The sequence below is a fragment of the Hemiscyllium ocellatum genome, chromosome 18 (genome assembly GCF_020745735.1).
Source record: "Hemiscyllium ocellatum isolate sHemOce1 chromosome 18, sHemOce1.pat.X.cur, whole genome shotgun sequence".
NCBI lineage: Eukaryota > Metazoa > Chordata > Chondrichthyes > Orectolobiformes > Hemiscylliidae > Hemiscyllium > Hemiscyllium ocellatum.
This window is the reverse complement of record NC_083418.1, coordinates 26,102,095-26,114,608: the sequence shown is the minus strand read 5'-3', so window position 1 is coordinate 26,114,608 and position 12,514 is coordinate 26,102,095. Positions and strand designations below refer to the sequence as shown.

The following is a 12,514-nucleotide window of genomic DNA, read 5'->3' as shown; positions in this document are numbered from 1 at the left end:
CTAATCAGTCTCCCATGGGGAACCTTGTCGAACGCCTTACTGAAGCCCATATATTTTACATCTACTGTTCTGCCCTCATCAATCTTCGTTATTACTTCTTAAAAGAACTCAATCAAGTTTGTGAGACATGATTTCCCACGCACAAAGCCATGTTGACTATCCCGAATCAGTCCTTGCCTTTCCAAATACATGTACATCCTGTCCCTCAGGAATCCCTCCAACAACTTGCCCACCACCGAGGTCGGGCTCAGTGGTCTATAGTTCCCTGACTTGTCCTTACCACCCTTCGTAAACAGTGACACCACGTTTGCCAACCTCCAGTCTTCCGGCACCTTACCTGTGACTATTGATGATACAAATATCTCAGCAAGAGGCCCAGCAATCACTTCTCTAGCTTCCCACAGAGTTCTCGGGTACACCTGATCCGGTCATGGGGATTTATCCACCTTTCACCGTTTCAAGACATCCAGCACTTCCTCCTCTGTAATCTGCACATTTTTCAAGATGTCACCAACTATTTCCCTGCAATCTATATCTTCCATATCCTTTTCCACAGTAAATACTGATGCAAAATATTCATTTAGTATCTCCCCATTTTCTGTGGTTCCACACAAAGGCCGACTTGCTGATCTTTGAGGGACCCTGTTCTCCCTAAGGTCCTAGGGAGTGTTGCTGAACAGAGACTTTGCAGTGCAGGTTCATAGCTTCTTGAAAGTGGAGTCACAGGTAGATAGGATAGTGAAGAAGGTGTTTGGTATGCTTTTCTTTATTGGTCAGATATTGAGTACAGGAGTTGGGAGGTCATGTTACGGCTGTACAGGACATTGGTTAGGCCGCTGTTGGAATACTGTGTGCAATTCTGGTCTCCTTCCTATTGAAATAGTGTTGTGAAAGGATTCAGAAAAGATTTACAAGGATGTTGCCAGGGTTGGAGGATCTGAGCTACAGGGTGAGGCTGAACAGGCTGGGGCTGTTTTCCCTGGAGCGTCAGAGACTGAGGGGTGACCTTATAGAGGTTTACAAAATTCTGAGGGGCATGGATAGGATAAATAGACAAAGTCTTTTCCCTGCGGTCGGGGAATCCAGAACTAGAGGGCATAGGTTTAGGGTGAGAGGGGAAAGATATAAAAGAGATCTACGGGCAACTTTTTCACACAGAGGGTGGTACATGTATGAATGAGCTGCCAGAGGATGTGGTGGACGCTGGTACAATTGCAACATTTAAGAGGCATTTGGTTAAGAAGGATTTAGAGGGATATGGACCGGGTGCTGGCAGGTGGGACTAGATTGGGTTGGGATATCTTGTCGGCATGGATGGGTTGGACTAAAGGGTCTGTTTCCATGCTGTACATCTCTATGACTCCATGACTCTAAGTATACTCCTACTGCCTTTATACTCTTCTAAGTATTCACTTGATCTATCCTGTATATACCTTAAACATGCTTCCTTCTTTTTCTTAATCAAACCCTCAATTTCTTTAGTCATCCAACATTCCCTATACCTACCAGCCTCTCCTTTCATTCTAACATGAATATACTTTCTCTGGGCTCTCGTTATCTCATTTCTGAAGGCTTCCCATTTTCCAGCCGTCCCTTTACCTGCGAACATCTGCCTCCAATCAGCTTTTGAAAGTTCTTACCTAGTACCCTCAAAATTGGCCGTTCTCCAATTTAGAACTTCAACTTTTAGATCTGGTCTACCCTCTTACATCATTATTTTAAAACTAATAGAATTATGGTCGCTGGCCCCAAAGTGCTACCCCACTGACACCTCAGTCACCTGCTCTGCTTTATTTCCCAAGAGTAAGTCAAGTTTTGCACCTTCTCTAGTAGGTACATCCACCTACTGAATCAGAAAATGTTCATGCACACACTTAACAAATTCCTCTCCATCTCAACCCTTAACACTATGGCAGTCCCAGTCAATGTTTGGAAAGTTAAAAATCCCCTACCATAACCACCCTATTATTCTTACAGATAGCTGAGATCTCCTTACAAGTTTGTTTCTCAATTTCCCTCTGACTATTAGGGGGTCTATAATATAATCCCAATAGGGTGATCATCCCTTTCTTATTCCTCAACTCTACCCAAATAACTTCCCTGGATGTATTTCCAGGAATATCCTACCTCAGCACAGCTGTAATGCCATCCCTCATCAAAGCCCCTCTCTCCCTCCTCTCTTGCCTTCCATTCTGTCCTTCCTGTAGCATTTGAATCCTGAAACATTAAACTGCCAGTCCTGCCCATCCCTGAGCCATGTTTCTGTAATTGCTATGATATCCCAGTCCCATGTTCCGAACCATACCCTGAATTCATCTGCCTTCCCCGTTACGCCCCTTGCATTGAAATAAATGCAGTTTAATTTATTAGTCCTGCCTTGTCCCTGCCTGCCCTTCTGTTTGACTCGCTTCTGTTCTCAACTCTACCAGTCTCAGATTGATCTCTTTCCTCACTATCTCCCCGGACCCCCACCTTACTAGTTTAAATCCTCCCGAGCAGCTCCAGGAAATCTCCCTGCCAGTATATTAGTCCCCTTCCAATTTAGTTAAATTCATCACCTGCTGAGACTTAAACCAGTCATAGTACAAAACAGGATATGGGGATCAAGGTACACAATTAATCATGTCCTTTCAGTGCAGGCAGCGTGCCAAATTGGTGCTCAAGTGCTGTTTTAAAATGATTGCTGCATCCAGCTATTTCTGCTCGTGCTTTGATTCACCAGCAGGGGGCTCAATATCTCATGAGGCGAATGCCACTTCAGGCAGTCTGCGCAGTGAGGCTGCACATAGTGCTGGCAGTCTCTGTAAAAAGGCAGCCTGGACTGTGATACTTTGATGAATTGCTGCACGTCGGGTCAAGAGCTTCTCACAATGAACTGGAGGCCTTGGTGGAAGTGGTGGAAACAAGGAGGAGACATTAAATGACATTAACATGAAACGTCAACTCTGTTCTCTCTACAAATGCTAACTGAACTGTGGAGTACATGTAGCATTTTCTGTTTACATTTAAAGAGAATTTTTTTAAAATGCAGAAACAATCCAACAACCACATATGAAATAGTGCCAGAAGTAAAGCCATTTTAAAAAATTAGCATATGGGCTTGAGGGTCCACATACCATTGAATTTAAAAATGAGACAGGCTAGTCTTTCTACTAAAAAGAGACAAGTTAACATAGAAACTCATGTTTTTGCATTTTGGTGAGGTGATTGATGCAAGAGTGCTCAATAACTAAAAACTCATCAAAATTTATAGCTATTCTGCCCTTGGGGGTTTTTGTTTGCTGAAAACAGTTATCCAAGCAGGAGACTGGAAGAACACAGCAAGCCAGGCAGCATCAAGGGTTTAATCCCTCTTCGGGTCCTGAGGTACTGTACAGCAGGCTGGAGGCATGGATCAGAGCAGAAATGGCTCGAGGATTGCTAGGAGCAGGTCAGTTTTCAGACTGGGGACTGGGGCAGACAGTCAGTGGCTTGCCAGCCCAGTAAGATTACATGTAGAAGTCCCCTTACACTGATCTACTAAAAGACTGTAATGCTCATCTATTTAACTTTATTCTCAATTTTCTAAACTTATATTATGAACAACTGTAAGTAATGTTTTTTTCTTTCTTTTTCTCTTTATTTCTGTATCTTGAATCTAAGATCTGTACCTAGGTACTGTGTACCTCAGATGGCACCATATGGGGTGACATTGTAAACCTTTGTACATGAGTACATGTGACAATAAAGGATATTCTATTCTCACTCCTTTCAAGCTATGAGTCACACATCAACACCATCATCAAAGTGAAAATATTTGACCTCAATTCTCCTTTAATCCTTTTACCAATTAGTTAATGTCAAGGCCCCCTTGCTATTGACCTCTCCACTTGAGTGTTTCCAATCCATTCTAACTAGGTCCCTTGTAATTTTACACCCCTCAGCCTCATCTGTTCTAAAGGAAAACAAGCCTAGCTTGTATAATCTTTCTTCAAAGTCAATATTTTCTATTCATGGTAATATCCTTGTAAATCACTTCTGTACTATCTTTAGCATTACACCTTTCTTGTATATGATGAAAATAAGCCCCGATAGGCAGTGTTCTAGCTGTGGCCTAACTAGGGTTTTCATTATTTGCTTGCTCTTATTCAATGATTTGAGCAACAAAGGACACTTTCTCATCTACCTTTTTAACAATCTCCTGCACCTTGCCCTGCTGCGTTCAAGGATCTGGGGCACTCCAAGGTCCCACGATTCCTTACATTTTTCAATATCCTACCACTTATTGTGAATTCCTTTGCCTCATTTTTCCATCCTAAATGCAATACTTCCCACTTCATTCTGAATGGAATTCCATTTGCACTTTTTCTGCCCATGTGACCAGCCCTTGCTTCCTCAGTATCAACCACATGCCGATATGTTATGTCATCTGTGAACTTCTTAACCATGCTCCCTGCATTTAAATTTAAATCATTGATATATACAACACAAAATGTAAGCGAGCTAATACTGGGACTTCCACTAGAAAACCTTCCAGTCATAAACTTCCCTTGTCAGCCATTGCTATTTGCTTCCTGCTACTAGGCCGATTTTGGAACTAATTTGGCACTCTCTTTTGGATCTTACAAGCTTTCACTTTTCTGGCCCGTGTGTCATGTGAGGCCTTGCTAACATCTATGTAGGTGGCATCAAACACACCACACTTATCCATTCTTCTTGCTAACTCCTTGAAAAATTCAATAAGTGTAGTCAGAAACAATTACACTGATTATTTTGATTAATTTGTGCCTTTCTCAGTGATGATTTATACTGAATTTTTTTCCTAGTAATTTATTCACTTTGGCTGACTGATCTGTAGCTGTCAGTCTATCGTGTCCCATTTGCTGCTTTTTATTTTTAAGACATTGTGAATATTGGCAGTCCTCAAATCTTCTGGCATCCAGACATTGTCAGTAAGAATTGGAAAATGATGGGCAGAGTCTCTGTTATTTTCTTATGTTTTTCTTGACAACTTGGGATACATTTCATCCTCACAGATCTACTTTCAAAGGTGTTGAATGTCATTTCCTCTCTCGTTATTGTCAATCTTGTTTTTTTGGACTGGAGGCCTGTGACCAGCAGTGTTCCACAGGGATCAGTGCTGGGTCCACTTTGGTTTGTCATTTATATAAGTGATTTGGGTGAGAGTATAGAAGGCGTGGTTATGAAGTTTGCAGATGACACTAAAATTAATGGAACAGTGGACAGTGAAAAAGGTTATCTAACATTCCAAAGAGATCTTGATCAACTGGATTAATGGACAGAATAGTAGCAGATGGAGTTTAACTTAGATAAATGCAAGATATTGCATTTTTGTAAAACAAATGATTATTTTCCATTGTCCTGCATCATGACCTGACTTGCAGTCAAACTGATTTGTGAATGGTCTCAAGAATGCAATCCATTTGCAACCAGAGACTGCCTGTCTCCTAGCTTCCCTTTTCTTACCATCTCCTGTACACTTCCTGATGTCCAGTGGGCTCTGTAGCGATTGGAATGAGGTCAGCCCAGGTGAATCTCATAAAATGTGAGTTTCCTGATTGGGGCTGTTAATCTGATCCATTAGGGAGCCCTGGCAGACAGATATAGACAGGAGTGTTTCACTACACATTCACACACTGACTTAGGTGAAATGAGGAAAATATAATCTCTACTGCTGAGCACAACCACCACCACCACCCCCAAACCCTTTTGGGTGTAATTGTTCTGTGGAGAAATTTTAAAAAATTAATAAGACTCTCAGAGAGTCTCTAAAATAAAAATAAACAAGAGTCTTAGAGAAACTCCTCACTCTAGGTAGAAAAGCAGTGAACAAGCAAAAATAAAAACAGGAGGGTCAGAAGTTCTGCTCACTCAGAGAGCTGGCTCTAGGGGAGCTGGATCAGTGTCAAGGTCTCTCCATACATAAATAAAGGGTGACTTGGTGACGGGATACCAGCCTCTGTGGGATTATTTCAGGCTTTATATTTGACAGTCACACATGTTTAGTTGTGAAAATGTGTTCTGAATTGCACATAAACTTTGACCAGTTAGGCTGTTTGGACCTCTCAACGTCTGTCTCAGCACCTACAGATCTGCCCCATAGTGCTTTGCTTCTATATGATGTTACTTGTAAACAAAGACATTTCAGTCAGCATCCATGGCCCAAGCAGTGGATCCAGGTTAAAACAGAGGAACCTCGATTATCGACATGAGATGGGCGGGCACTATTTCATTCGGATAATTGATTATTCAGTTAATTGATTTCCTCTGGGGATGGGAGCTTTCTGTGAGGTCTGCTCCCCGTTCAGGAGACTTCCCACCCCCCACCCCCAACCCCATCTCGCCCTAAACCCCTGTCTGCCCCCAACCTCTGCCTGCCCCCAACCCCATCCGTCCACATCCTAGCCCCATCCCGCCTTAAGCCTCTGCCCACCCCCAACCCTGCCCCAAAATCCTGTCCACCCCAATACCACCCTCAACCCTGTCCCCATCCCACCCCCACTCCCTGTCCGCCCTCAACTCACCCTCAACCCTGCCTCACAACCCCTGCCCAAACCCCCAACCCTGCCAACCTCCACGCTACCCCCAACTCCTGCCTGCCCTCACCCTGCCCTACCAACCCGAGTCCGCCCCCAACCCAAGACTGCCCCCCCCGCACCCCCATCCGCTTCCCTCCTCCACCCCTGAGGGTGGAGGCGGGTGGAAGCTGGACTAGACACCTTACTGTTGTAAGACTGCTGGTAGCATTGTGGGCTAAGTCTCCAAATACCACACATGCACACTTTTTACTGCAGCTTTTTGACAGGTTCCACCTCTGCCCTGTGCAGGACAATGTCGGAGAGATTATCTCTGGAAGGGGGGTTTTCCCTGTGTAGAACTCCAGGGAAAGTGTGGGGGATATAGAGAGACAGACAGACAGACAGATCATTCAGAAACGGTGCCTGGACTGTACTCGGCAGCATTTCAGTGAGCTGATTTCATTGTTAATCATTGCGTTTCTTGTTTACAAGTACAATCAGGGATGAAACAGCTTTTTGATGTAATGTTTCTATCGGGACCTCGAGATCCCCTTCGGATGATCTGATATTCAGATAATCGAGGTTCCTCTGTACAGATATTTCTAGAAAGGAAGAATTTGTTCTAGTCTCGAGAAGAGCAGTACTCCTTTCGCATGCTTGCATTCATTGCTCAGACCTTTGATTATAGGAGTTTGAACATTCTGTTGAGTTTGTACAAGATATTGGTGAGGTCTCTTCTGGAGTACTTTGTCCAGTTTTGATTGCTCTGTTATAGGAAGGAGAGGGTTCAGAAGAGATTTGCCAGGATGTTGCCGGAAATGGAGGGCTTGAGTTATAAGCAGAGGCTGGATAGGCTGGGACTTTTTCCACTGGAGCGCCGGAATTTGAGAGGTGATCTTATAGAAGTTTATAAAAACATAAGGGCAATAGATAAGGTAAGTAAGCAGGTGTTTTTTTTTCCCTAGGATGGGGGATTCCAAGACTAGGGAGCATATACTTAAGGTGAGAAGAGAAAGATTTTGAAAATCCATGAGGGGCAAATTCTTTTACACAGAGTGGTTCGTTGGTGCAGTGAACTTGCAGAGAAAGTGCTGGATATGGGTACAGTTACGATGTTTAAAAGACATTCAGATAAGTACGTGCATAAGAAATGTTTGGAGGGATATGGGCCAAGCTTGGCAAGTGGGACTAGTTTAGTTTGGGATTATGGTTGTTGTAGGCTGGTTGGACGGAAGGGTCTGTTTCTGTGCTGTATGACTCTCTGACTCTTGTACTGTGGTCACTTTTGGTCTGTGCACATCACAATCCCACAAACAGCACTTCTTACCTTCCTGCTTCCATTTTCCCCTCTCATTCTTTTGCCAGCTTCTGGGTTTCTTCTTTTGTTGCATTCACTCGACAGTAAGAAACAATACAGAATTGGCTGGTGTTATCACCACACAATAATAGAAGATTTCCAATAAAACCCAAACCCAATGAAGGATTATTTTGAGGGATGCCATCATGTGGCACTTGCACCAACAGGTACTCAAATAGTTAAAGATGCAATAACAAGATACATGAGGAATTCACTGGGAGTATAAGAGAGCAGTCGAGGTCTTGCACCAACTTGTTAACATTAGCATTAGTTCTAGGTGTCAGGTAAATGAGATGTCCGTGTTCAGGTATGAGCAGCAGAGTTATAGATGATCCCAGGTTTTCAGAGGGTAGAAAATATTACGTTAGTCAGGAATGGGTTAAAATCGTCACGTTGAGGGGTCACACAGGTATAGAAGAGGATTTCAGCATAAGTGAATTGAGTCAGGGTAGAAAGCAACATAGGTAGAGGATCAAAACCATAGCGTATGACACCCCTAGTTTGAAAACAGAAGCAATGAGGGATAGTTAACTCAAATGGTAGAAGATAGGCAAAGCTCATCTGTAAAAACCACCAAATGAAAAAGAGCATTTATCACTATTTGGGATCTGTGGTCTACAGTCCCTCCAGGACTTTCTCAGCTTTTCCTCCAAATATTTGGAAACAGTATCTTCCCCTGAAGCATGCACTCCCACCCAGAGGAAGCTAAGAAGTACCTGGTTCCTGGCCATTACAGTTCAATTCCCATTTATAGGGATCAATTCTGCAGTGAGCAAAGCCACAATGAACTGGAAATGTGTCAAGCACCAAGAAAACAGCAACCAAGTCAAAGATAGAGACTTCATTTATTTATTTATTGTCACGTGCATTTTGTTACAACATGCAGTGAAAAGTGTGTTACACTGATCCCACACTCTGATGCCATCTTAAAACACAAAAAATAAACCATAACATAGAAGACAAAGGCAGAAGAATAAAGAGGTAATGTTTCACGTTACAATCCTTCTTGTTAAGTGCTCTACTATGGGCCATGGGTCTGGTGGCCAGCCGCGATACCCCCTACGCTGCATCACCACCACCATTGGAACAAGTGTTGCTACTCGTCAGAGCCATCTTGTGTCCACTGACACCCTCACCACTATCATATCAGCTATTCAAGATTTCATAGAATCGCTACAGTGCAGAAGCAGGCCATGTGGCCCATCATTGACCCTCTGAAAAGCATCCTGCCCGACCCTATTCCTGTAACCCTGCATTACCCATGGCTAATACACATCCTACACATCCCGGGACACTATGGGCAATTTAGCATGGCCAATCCACCTGACCTGTACATCTTTGGACTGTGGGAAGAAACCGGAGCACCCGGAGGAAACCCACACAGACACGGGGAGAATGTTCAAACTCCACACAGACAGTCGCCCAAAGCTGGAATTGAACCCAGGTCCCTGGTTATGTGAGCCACTGTGCTGCCCTTTAAGTGAATAGCACTGGAAAAGAACTTACAGGCTTAACACTTACCCTTCAATTCCTAAATCTGTGGATAGATATTCTGAGGTTCACTTGATTTAGCTCAGAAAAGCAATGTTATGGAGTCATTCCTCACTTGGATAGTGTGCTGTTATGCGGAAATGTCTCAAAGTGCAGCAACTATTGAATGTTGACAATACCAGACAAACAAATGAACACTTTCCGCTCTGCTACATCAGTCTTTGCTAAATAATGTATGTATTGTAGAAACATGAGGAAGACAGGGAGAGCAGTATAAAACTTCATATTTAATACAAATATAAAATCAGTACTGTGAGGTGGCACAGCAGGACACCAGCACAGGGTACCCAATAGCTATTAGAGCAATTCCAGCCTCGGGCAACCGTCCGTGTGGAGTTTGCATGTTCTCCCCGTGTCTGCGTGGGTTTCCTCCAGTTTCCTGTTTCCTCCCACAGTCCAAAGATGTGCAGGTCAGGTGAATTGTCCATGCTAAATTGCCCATGTATAGGTTAGGTGCATTAGTCAGAGGGAAATGGGTCTGGGTGGGTTACTCTTCGGAGGGTCGGTGTGGACTTGTTGGGCCGAAGGGCTTGTTTCCACTCTGTACAGAATTTAATTTAAATCTAATCTAAACTGTAGTACAACAGAGGAGGGGAAAAAAAAAGCTTTTGCACTCTTGCCTGCACTGTATTTCTGAAAGTTCACAGCAGGAGTTTGAATCTCCAGACGTATTGAATGACTCACCATCAAAATCATTTCCAAATGTAGTTTAACAGCTAGCTTGACTGTGAATGCCAATATTCATTGATAGCATGACGTTCTGAGAGCAAGAAAGCAAAGGTTCTCTTTGTAGAAAACATGCATTAGGCAACTGTGACCACTGATGGGTTACAAATTGTTCACAACGCCCCACAGGAGAATGCAATAACACTCACTGGAAAGGAAATTTCCAGTGTAATTGTTTCCATAGAATTCTTGGGGGGAATTTAATTTGGAAAATGGAAGGCTTCTCCAGTGGAACAAATTGGGAGGTGCTCACTAGAGGGAGCTAAAGTACACTAAAATACACTGCAGCTGTCCCTGGTCTCTTGTGCTAATGGTACTGTTGGGATTCACCGATGAAATTATTTAGTCACGCGTGTGAAATTTGTCAGGCGAAGTTTTGCTGATTTGGTTTTGGATCACTGGGTGGATATACAGTACTGAGCACTCCAATTTTTGATCAAATCAAACGGCTGATCAACAAAAGCAGAGTAATTTTGCAACAATTAATTTTAATATCCCTGATTGTAGAGAGGGGGGAAATGAATATAAGACAGCTTCTTGCTCCTAACAGGAAATGCATGTGTCCACCAGTCCTTTAGTTCAGTCATGTCAGCTCAAATGAAACCAAATTTAATTCAAGAAAATCTAATATAATGTTCAATTTCATGAATTGAAGTGACATTTTTACTCCTGTCTAGCAACAATGCACACCCGTTTTAGAGCATCAAGCAAAATACTGCAATCTGGAATAAAATCAGCAAATGCAAGAAATACTCGGCACGGTAGCTCAGTGGTTAGTACTGCTGTCTTACGGCACCAGGGACCTAGGTTCGATTCCACCCATGGGCGATTGTCTGTGTGGAGTTTGCACATTTTTCCCGTGTCTGGGTTCTCTGGTTTCCTCCCACAATCCAAAGATATGCAGGTCAGGTGAACTGGCCATGCTAAATTGCCCATAGTGTTCGGGAATGTGTAGATTAGGGGTATTAACCATAGGTAAATATCGGATAATAAAGGAATGGGTCTGGGGCTGGGTGGGTTACTCTTCAGAGGGTTGGTGTGGACTTGTTGGGCTGAAGGTCCTACTTCCACAGTGTAGGGATTCTATGATCACAGATTTGACGGTATTGTGAAGAGATACCGCTAAGCAATGAGAGGGAAATTTCAAACTGAAAGAACCAGGTGGGTTTTCATTGTGCAGGGGCAGGCTGAAATCTGAGAAACTGGTCCAAATACAGCATTTTTCAACGTTAACATGGATCAGAATGTGGGCAGGTAGTCAATCTGATTCAAGAGAGCAGGTGAGAGGGAAGGGGTGGGGGTGGGGGGGGGGAGTTCAGACTATTGAGCTAAGAAATCTTAAACTAGTGTGGGTCATAGTTTCTGAGAATCAGAAATCTCTGCAACTCAATGGATGTGGGAGTTTGGTGGATAAAGGACATTAAGTGCATTCTTACCTACCTCCTGGGCCCAGGTAGATGCATGATACAACCTCACGAGTTTCCACACCACTGCCCCACTGTGTACGAAGGTATTGAGCTTACTATGAGAACTTGCTTTTTCTTCGCCCTCCAAGCCTTCAGTCAATCGCCAGTGCAAAGGTTAACAGCCACACATTGCAATGCTGTCACCTCTGACTCCCACATGGGGTCTCCATTACCCTCCATCTCAGGCCTATAATATATCCATAAAGTGTCATCAAAACCTCCACCTTTCCCATTGAATACCGGCTGATATTCCTCCATCAACTCCATTCTTACACATTTTACAAATGGTTGGAAAATATAAACAAATTAATTGGACTGAATCTTAGGATTTATTTTTGCCTAAGAGTTCATTTCATTGATTTTCTTGGAAGGTTTCTCTCCATGAGACCATCAGGTTTGCTCGCCGCACCTTGTTGACTACCGACTCTGCTCCTATGGCATCTCTTCAACCAATTCTAAACCCATTATAGCACTTGCTGTGCCCAGAGCTACTTGCTACTGTCCGGATATCCCAGGAGTTTATACTATCTTTAAAAGAATGGTTAATGCAGAGCTGCCTTGCACACTTTCTGATATTTGCACTGAATGTGACAGAGAAAATTGCCACACTGTGTTGTGGGCAGGGGCCTAGAGGTCCTGCCCAATGGGATGGTGCAGACTTGAGATATCCTTTTCCCTCAGACCATGTCACTAGGTCAGTACAGTCTCAGCCGACTGCAGGAATGAACATTATACAAGAAAGAAGGGTAATGACCTTCTCCACCTACACCAGCCCAAATGCTGCCATCTTCTCACTGATACCTCACGTTCCTCTCTCTGTTACTGCCCTCACCTCTCACCAAGGTTCATGCTCTACCACTCTCACCATTGCCTGTAACATCGTTCCTCAGCATCCT

General features: G+C 43.5%; 1 protein-coding gene across 2 annotated transcripts in view; it reads right to left on the bottom strand.

Moving 5' to 3' along the window:
- Positions 1-12,514, bottom strand: part of slc25a22a (solute carrier family 25 member 22a) — a 193,204-nt gene that overhangs the window by 32,696 nt on the left and 147,994 nt on the right. The window lies entirely within an intron of this gene.